Consider the following 8,895-nt stretch of genomic DNA (forward strand, 5'->3'; position numbering starts at 1 on the left):
TGAAGGAATTATTGGATCTCTTTAATAAGAAACTGCTTTATTTGGTTCACAAAACTAGTTTGATTGATTCATGGCTTGGTTCGTTTTAAAAATAATGTGTGTGTACGCGTGTTGTGTTGTGTCAGGGCAGACAGGGAGCATATTGGCAGTGAATTGTGGTTGGTGGGTACATCTACAGTCACTGGTGGAAACAGCAATAGATTGGTCACAGCAGATTATAGCCAGAACACTGTATTTTTTATCACACTGTGCCACACACATGCAAAACACCATCCTGGCAGATGCCTTTAAGATAAGCCAGACTGTTGTGTTTGTATGAAATGAGATGCTTTTGTGCCAAGAACTAGATTTCTTGAGTTAGCTTTAGATCTTGTTTATATAAGCAACATATCTGTTTTTGTAGGTTTGTAATAAGAAATTAGCATTAAAATATTCAAAAGTCACTAGCACAATGTTATATTTTTTCTTTGCATGTGTACATACATTATTCCAAGTGTTTTCAATTCAAAGTAATAATTTTGTCTTTTTTTTACAAAACTTTTGTGCTGTGAAACTTTCCCCCCTCATTTACATCCTCAGATGTTTTTAAAGTTCTATATTACAATATTAAATCCCTTAATATTTATTACAGTAAGTACAGAACAGAAATGTATAATGATGAGCACAACATATGTTAAGAATATTTTAGCCAAGCACCTCAAAACCAAAAACTAAAAAGATAGTACTGAACAAAGAGCAAAAATTCACTACTTTCATCCCCAGTTCACACCCAGCAAGCAATAGCCGTCATTTCAACGTCTCGTTTCAGTATAGACCCGATATAGCCGGGCTGTGCCTAGCCCACTTCTAGTCCAAATAAACTTTAATTTGGTTACATGTGGTTTTTGACAAAATAATTTGTGAGGTGTATGCTATTTCGTCATGTAAGCAAAGTTAACAGCGATTACAAGGTATTTCGTTTAATTTCTTTAAAGTGTTTTATGCATCGTCTGTACGTAGTCACAATTTAGCTCATAAATAGACCGACTACGAATAAACCACGTTTAGCCCAGAAATAAACATGTATTTTAATTACATGTTGTTTTGCCAAAAGGATTTGTGAGATGTATGATTTTTCATCATGTAAACAAAGTTCAATGATTAAGGTATTTTGTTTCATTTCTTTAAAGTGTTTTATGCACCGTCTGTACTTAGCCACTATTTAGCTTTCAAATAGACCGACTACGAATAACCCACGTTTAGCCCAGAAATAACCATTAATTTAATTACATGTGGTTTTTGCCAAAATAACTTGTGAGATGTATGGTATGTCATTGTGTAAGCAAAGTTAACAGCGATTGCAAGGTTTGTTTAATTTTTTTAAAGTGTTTTATGCACCGTCGTACATAGCCACTATTTAGCTCATAAATAGACCGGCTACGAACAAATCATGTTTAGCCCAGAATAACCTTGAATTTAATAAAATTTTGTTTTTGCCAAAATAACTTGCAAGATGTATGATATTTCATCAGGCATGCAAAGACACCAGTGAATTCAAGATGTTTGGTTTTATTTATCTTATCTGAATATCTGCTGTCACGCATAACATTCATTATTTGACCGTATTTCAATGATAAACAAAATCCAGTTACAACTCCAAACCGCTAGAGGGCAGCAGTACACAAACACGAGGCCAAATCTCGCGAGAAAGATTTCCGCTGTTTGAAAATCAACACCAGCGAGCAGCCAGAAGGAAAGCAATCTTCCACACTCGTTTGGTCTTGTAAGTGTTTTTAAATATTTTATTTTACATTTGTTTAAAATGTATTTACTTTAATTGTTGTAGGAATCGTGACATTCTTGCGGGTAACTTAACAGTATAACGTTAGTGTAAGTAACCCATGTTTTATAAAACCTAAACAGTATAAACTGAACACAATTTAATAAAACAGTGAAGGTAAATGTATTAGTCTATGTAACGTTACACTGAAGATTAACATGAGTATTTTGTATGCTGCTTTTTAGTAACAGCAGTAACTTAGCTAAGTTATCAATGTGTTGCTCACAGTATAATGTAGGCAGTTGTGCTTTACAATTATGCATACAGAGATAGATTGTGGGGGGGAAAGCATATGGAGTTAACTTACAGCCCTTCAGTCTGTTGGAATAAAGAGTTTTATTGTGTTAGTGAGGGAAAACTCGCAGGTCACTGGGCATTCACCTTTTAAAGTTGGTAAACACGTGTACACTAAAGCATATAATACTGTACAATACTATACAAGTACTGACAAAGGCATGTGCTATTCAGGTGTCAAAGCTGTGCGAAATTGGAGGGAGAAACTTGCCTGAAGAATGCTGGACAGGTAAATTCTATAAACATGCAATAATCAGACATTGTGGTGTCAACGCAGTCTTTCATGTATTCACAAAAAAATATGTCAGTCTGCAACTGTTAACAACATTGTCTTTTGTATTTTAGAGTTCACTAAAATTCACTAATGTCAAAGTTCAACATGAATGGTGGTGGTCCACTGCAGAAGCAAGCATTTAATAAAACACCAGTTCTCAGTTATTAAAGGTAAGTGTGTTTGTATGTGTTTTTAGGCTGAATGGTGTTTCACAAAATAGATCTTGTTTTTTTTACTGGTTAAATAATTTCTTTTAATATGGCATTAGGCTATGTGAGGAGTAATTGACGACAGTCCAGTACTGCCTTAAAGGTGGAGTCCACGATGTTTGAAAGCCAATGTTGATATTTGAAATCACCTAAACAAACACGCCCCTACCCCAATAGAATCTGGACCTTCTGTTGATAGACCCGCCCACACATACGCAACCCGGCAAGTATGTCGGTTAGTAGACACGCTCCTTACTGCTGATTGGCTATAAGTGTGTTTTGGTAGTCGGCCCGTCTCCTTTTCCAAAGCGTTTTTCAAACATCGTGGACTCCGCCTTTAATATCTTCTAATCATTAAAAGCATACCCATACGGTATTGTTTAATTTGTTTTATTTTTAGACATTTGACAGGTTTTTTTCCATAAGATTGTATTGTGAATATTTTATGCTTGGCATCTTAAAGGGCAGGGTATTTGATTTTGAAAAATACTAACTTTAGCCTACACGCACCGACCAGAAGCACACTCCAATCTCATTAACCAGTAAGACTGACAAAGTGAATAACATTACCAAAATAACCAACATAAAAACTGTTTTTAATCCGAATTAAATACAGCACGTTTAGAAATTTGAAAAGATAAATATCATTACACTAATTTGTAAAGGAACACAAACTACATAAGCAACACGTTTCAATAAAATACAATCTGAATCCATCAAAATAGAATTACACCGCACCCCTACCTGTCCAAAAGAAACAATGCAACGACCCTTTCAGACCTGTAGCTGTTTCCATCTTGCGGAAAAGCAGTGAAGTTACCAATGTTAATTTGGGTTTTTGCTCTTTGCTCATCCAGATGTTTTTTGTTATTTCAAAATGTCTTTCATTTTGCTGCTCCTGTGCAGGTTGTCAATTCAGCAGGAAAGTTTGTTTGATTCTCCCTATGTTTACAGAGCATGAACAGGGTGTGAAGTGGCATGCAAAACATGTTCACAGAAGAGGGGCAAAAATTTTATGCGTCACATTAGGCATGGGCCGGAATGAGATTCTGGCGGTGTGATAACCGTAAGCAAAAATACCACGGTGTTGCGGTATTGCCATTGTGACACTAAAATGTGTTATTTTCAAATGTCTGCGTATTAAAACATCAACTTTTCAACTGGACACAATACATTTTATTTTTAAGCAACATACAACGTTTATGCCAGATAAAAATAAAGCCTTTAAATGATAATATTCTTTCAATTGTAAATGTAAACATGAATTCAATTACATGATTTAATTCATTTTGTGTAAAAACACAGTTCATACATTGAAACCGGTATCACAGAAAATTGTTGTGGTTTTTAAAACCTTGACTCTGAAAATCTCGGTATACCTTGAAACTGGTAACTGGCCCATGCCCACGTCCAATTATTGCATTCGGTCGGAGTTCAATGATTTGTTGAACGTTTTTTGGTGCTATGCCTTTAACAGATGACACAAATATATAAAAATACACATTTAGACAACTTAACATAGTGATTCCTATCAAGACTTCAGGAGACTTTCAGCCAGCATAACTAAAAATGTTTCTGGATCAAAATCAGATACCCTGCCTTTAAGCCTCTTTTGCTAGTTCCAAAATGTCATTAATCACGCAGAGAAACATGCACTTGTGTTTGTAGTAATGAGAACGGTATGATTACTGTTGTTGACCTGTCAATATTTATATTAGACTTCTTCAAAAGAGAATGACGATCACATTTAACATAAAGCAAAAATTCTTGTCTCATGCATTCTTTTCATATTTGGCAGATGCTGTGTTGAACAACTTTCCAGCAGCAAGAGAACTGGAAGTGAAGGATGCAATGGGGGGCATTTCAAACAGGCACCAGGGAGGACGTGGTGTATAGAAATTAGTACAATTAATAAGTTGAAGTGAACTGAAGATAGTTTTTTAATGTTTAGATGTTATTTCATTTTTAAAATTGTATTTTGTTATTTATGCTTTTATTTTGTTACTGTTTTTATTCTTTTTGTTAAGTAGTTTTTCTTCATTTTGTCTTATCTGAATTTCTATTGTATTAACAATATATATTTTTAATAAATTTGCATAATTGCATGTTTATGAGAACCTGTTTTATTGGATTAAAAAGAGTTCTTTAGCCATTCTTTTGTTGTTTATTAGACACATATGTGTAGTCATTTAATAGCCGTCTATTTAACGGCTAGTCTATTCTTGGGCTATGATAGACGTCTACTAGATTTTCACTGACAGCCCAAAATTAGCCTTTTATTAACCTAGACCCACATTCACCGTCTATTAGACGTATATATGTAGACGTTTAATAGCCGTCTATTTGATGACTAGTCTATTCTTGGGCTATGATAGACGTCTACTAGATTTTCACTGACAGCCCAAAATTAGCCTTGTTTTAGCCAATAAGTCAGGGGGGTGTTTAGACGGTTACTAGACGTCTATTAGACGCAAAATTGCTTGCTGGGTGGGGTGCAGATAAGCAGTCATTAAAAGATATATAATGGTCTCATGCGATCAGTCCTAGATTATGGATGTATTGTGTATGAATCGGCATCTGTATCTATGTTAAAAAAGTTAGATATCATACAAGCCAAAGCTTTAAGAATAATTTTAGGAGCAGTTAAAACAACCCCAAAATGCAGCATTGCAGGTGGAAACATCCGAAATGCCTCTGTATATAAGAAGGGAAAAACTAGCTATGGCATATTGGATTAATCTAAATGGACAAAGTAATGATCATCCTGTAAAAGAAGTACTTAAGGAAAGTTGGGAAACTATGAATACACCAGGTAAAGGTTTTGCATGGAAAATTAAAAAATGGATTAATGAAACTGGGTTAGATACGAAAGTATTTGCTCCAATAATTGTAACGTCTCCAATACCACCTTGGTTACTTGATCAACCTGAAATAGACTTAAAGATACATGAGAAAATTAAAGAAAATGGAGAGGTGGGTAATGTTAAAACATTAGTAGCAGAGTATATTAAAAATTCATATTATTCATTTCTTCAAGTATATACAGATGGATCAAAGAACATAGAAACTGGAAGAACAGGAGCTGCTTACTATGTTCCAGAGTTTGATATTAGGAAGGCTGGAAGAATAACAGATGGCACATCTGTGTATACAGCAGAAATGGTTGCAATTCTAATGGCACTTGGATGGGTTTATGAAATAAGACCTGATAAAGTAATAATATGCTCTGACTCAATGGCTGTTCTGTTGAGCTTGCAATCAATGCAAACAAATAGAAGTGGCATTTTAATAGAAATCATGATTACATTGTATAGTATTAAACGAATGGGAATAACAACTAATTTTGTATGGGTAGGCTACCTGCACATGTGGGAGTTCAAGGGAATGAAGAAGCAGACAAAATGGCTAAAGATAGTTTAAATATGGATGAACCAAGTATTAATATTTCAATTAGTAGATCAGAAGGGAAACAATTAATTTTAGAATCATGTAATAGGAAATGGCAAACATTCTGGGATTCATGTCAAACAGGTCAACATTTTCATAAAGTTCAAAGGAGTATTAAGAAATCTAAAATCAACCATAATATAAGTAGAAGGGAACAAGTTATCCTCACTCATTTACGAACAGGTCATTCTTATCTTAATCACACGTTACATATAATAGGGAAACATAATACAGCGTTATGTGAAGTATGTTTAATAGAGGAAACAGTGGAACATGTAATGATGGTATGTAAGGTATATGAAAGAGAAAGGCAAAGTCTTAAGGAGGAAATGCAATCACTGGGAATTCAAGAGTTTACATTAACTGAAATATTAACTAACGGATTAAATGCAGGGAAAATGATACATGCAATCATGAGATTTATCAGGATAAGTGGATTAAAAAATAGAATATAATTTTTTTTTTTTTTTTTTGTTACTTCATTCTCTTCACACTCCACCACAGTAGGTGGCGGTATGCACCTAGGAAGTTGGTTCGCAATCCGCCATAAAATCAAAGAAGAAGAAGAAGAAGATGTGAGGTGAGGTGTGGCCGGCTTCACGGGATCGGCGGGCTGCCGTGTTTTGCGCGGATCGGCGGGTTGTTTCATGGGATCGGCGGGCTGCCGTGCATTGTGCGGATCGGCGGGTTGCTGCCGCGCCGTTTGTTTTTGAATCACGCATGGTAACGTAACTGATGTCATACGCCGGTCTGCGTAGCTCGACACGACGTCAAACATGCATCTCCAGACCCAGTTTTCACTATCAGATGCGCTTGTAATGCTAACCAGCTAGCCAAATGCCGCCATATCCATAATACATAAATAAATAAACCCACATGATCATCGCTTTCATGATCGATCATCGATGCTACGTTTGAGTACTCGAGCAATTGAGTACTCGTGCCCATCCCTAGTAAATAGGCTTACTGCAAAAGAGAACAAGTTTAAGATTTATTTTTTAACAACTTATTGCTACGTTTTAACATTCATTATTGGAACAATTTGAAAGTAAATATTTCAAGGAATAATCTTGATTTTTAATCACATATTTCATGTGTCCTTTCATGCTTTCAGTCCAACAGAAACTGAACTGAAATGGTCACAAATCATTTAGAAATGATGATAAGGGCAAAACTGAATTGGTCTCTTATTTTTTTTCGGCGGCTGTATAAAAATTATTTCTACTTGTACACATGCAGTGAATAAAATAAATCTTTATTTGATGCATAAGCCAAACAGCTGAAAGTATCTTGCATGTCAAAAAATTGCGTGAAGGGGGAAACCCTGAGCCTCAAAAAGTGATGCGGAATGCACATCAAAAAGGGGTGGTAAAATATAGGGGATACCCCTGTGTAAATTAAAAACTGACCTAGGAGTGAGGCTTTTGCTTCTTTTGGGGGTATCCCACACTGGAGTCATAGTGGAGCATTACAGACAGCTTGATGCCGCCTGTGTGTTTGAATTTTTACTGTGGCGCAAAGCTGACATGCTGTTTGCCACCCTGTTACAGCAAAAAGTGATGCGAAAATTATATGATTTATACCATTTGTCAGTAGTCTATCATTGCCTATGCGGCCCACCAGATGGCGCTCCGAGGACCACTATAGTAGACCGTGGCCCACCAGTTAAAGGCAATACGATTCAAACAATCATTATAGTTATGATATATATTTATTATTGAGAATCTGCTAAGCGATACATCATACACTCAAAAAAAAATAAATACACTTGTAGTGATTTTGACACGGGCACAAATTAATTTAGTGATTTTCACATGGGCAACCATTGATAAGTTTGCCATACACAGGACACTAGAGGTTTTACCTCGAGTGTGTGTGCGTGTCAGATGACCCCTGCCCCTTCTACTTCGGGGCACCAGCTAAAGAATTTCACTTTAAAGGAATAGTCTACTCATTTTCAATATTAAAATATGTTATTACCTTAACTAAAAGGCTGTTTACACTTGGCATTAACATGTGTTTTCGTCGATCGGATCACAAGTGGACGACGTTAATGCCAGGTGTAAACGGTGTTCAAAACGTTTTGAGCTCGTCCACTTTCGACCACTTTCAACCACATCCAGAGGTGGTCGAAACCACTTTCGATCGGATCGCTTTGGAGCTGCGGAACGCCCATTTATCTAATCTGAGGTATTAAACACAAGTTTCACGTCTTTTTTGACTTCTGGCGTGAACATTCGGTGAACGGCGCTATTTTTAGCCTTTCATTGATAAAACTAAGCGGCTGATCTCCGTAGTTTCGTTTTGAAAGCGTGTGAAAGTTGCGCGATCCTATTTCATCAATTGCGCTGAAAATTCAAAGAAAGCTCTTACATACTCATGTACAAAACACTGTGCAGCATGTTTACTTGCTAAACAAGCAGTGCACTCCGACATTATATTTGTTTGCGTCCATATAAACTCATAATTACTCCCGCACGGGTTTGAATGACAGCAGAGAGACTCGCCCACCGTCTCACAGACTACCCCCTCATAGTATTCAGCACAGAAAGTGGACAAAAGAGACAGATTTAAATACCAGGTGTAAACGTCATGTGTCTCTCTCGTCCACTTGTGATCCGATCGATGAAAACACATCTTAATACCAAGTGTAAACAGCCCCAAAGAACTGTTGATACATCCCTCTTTCATCTGTATGCGTGCACGTAAGCGCTGGAGCGCGCTGCGACGCTTCGATAGCATTTAGCTTAGCCCCATTCATTCAATGGTACCATTTAGAGATAAAGTTAGAAGTGACCAAACACATCAACGTTTTTCCTATTTAAGACGAGTAGTTATACGAGCAAGTTTGG

At 36.4% G+C, this 8,895-nt stretch overlaps 1 long non-coding RNA gene across 2 annotated transcripts; it reads left to right on the forward strand.

The window, feature by feature from the left end:
- The first annotated feature begins 752 nt into the window (after positions 1–752).
- LOC129433376 (uncharacterized) lies at positions 753–4,748 on the forward strand. 2 transcript variants are annotated; one of them, XR_012357598.1, is made up of 5 exons: positions 753–950; positions 1,628–1,762; positions 2,288–2,342; positions 2,459–2,557; positions 4,395–4,748. It is a non-coding gene; the product is annotated as an uncharacterized lncRNA (long non-coding RNA). The 2 variants fall into 2 exon arrangements; XR_008640368.2 differs by lacking the exon at positions 753–950 and having other exon boundaries at positions 1,172–1,762; positions 4,395–4,705.
- Positions 4,749–8,895: the final 4,147 nt, after the last annotated feature.

This window comes from Misgurnus anguillicaudatus, chromosome 2 (genome assembly GCF_027580225.2).
Source record: "Misgurnus anguillicaudatus chromosome 2, ASM2758022v2, whole genome shotgun sequence".
NCBI lineage: Eukaryota > Metazoa > Chordata > Actinopteri > Cypriniformes > Cobitidae > Misgurnus > Misgurnus anguillicaudatus.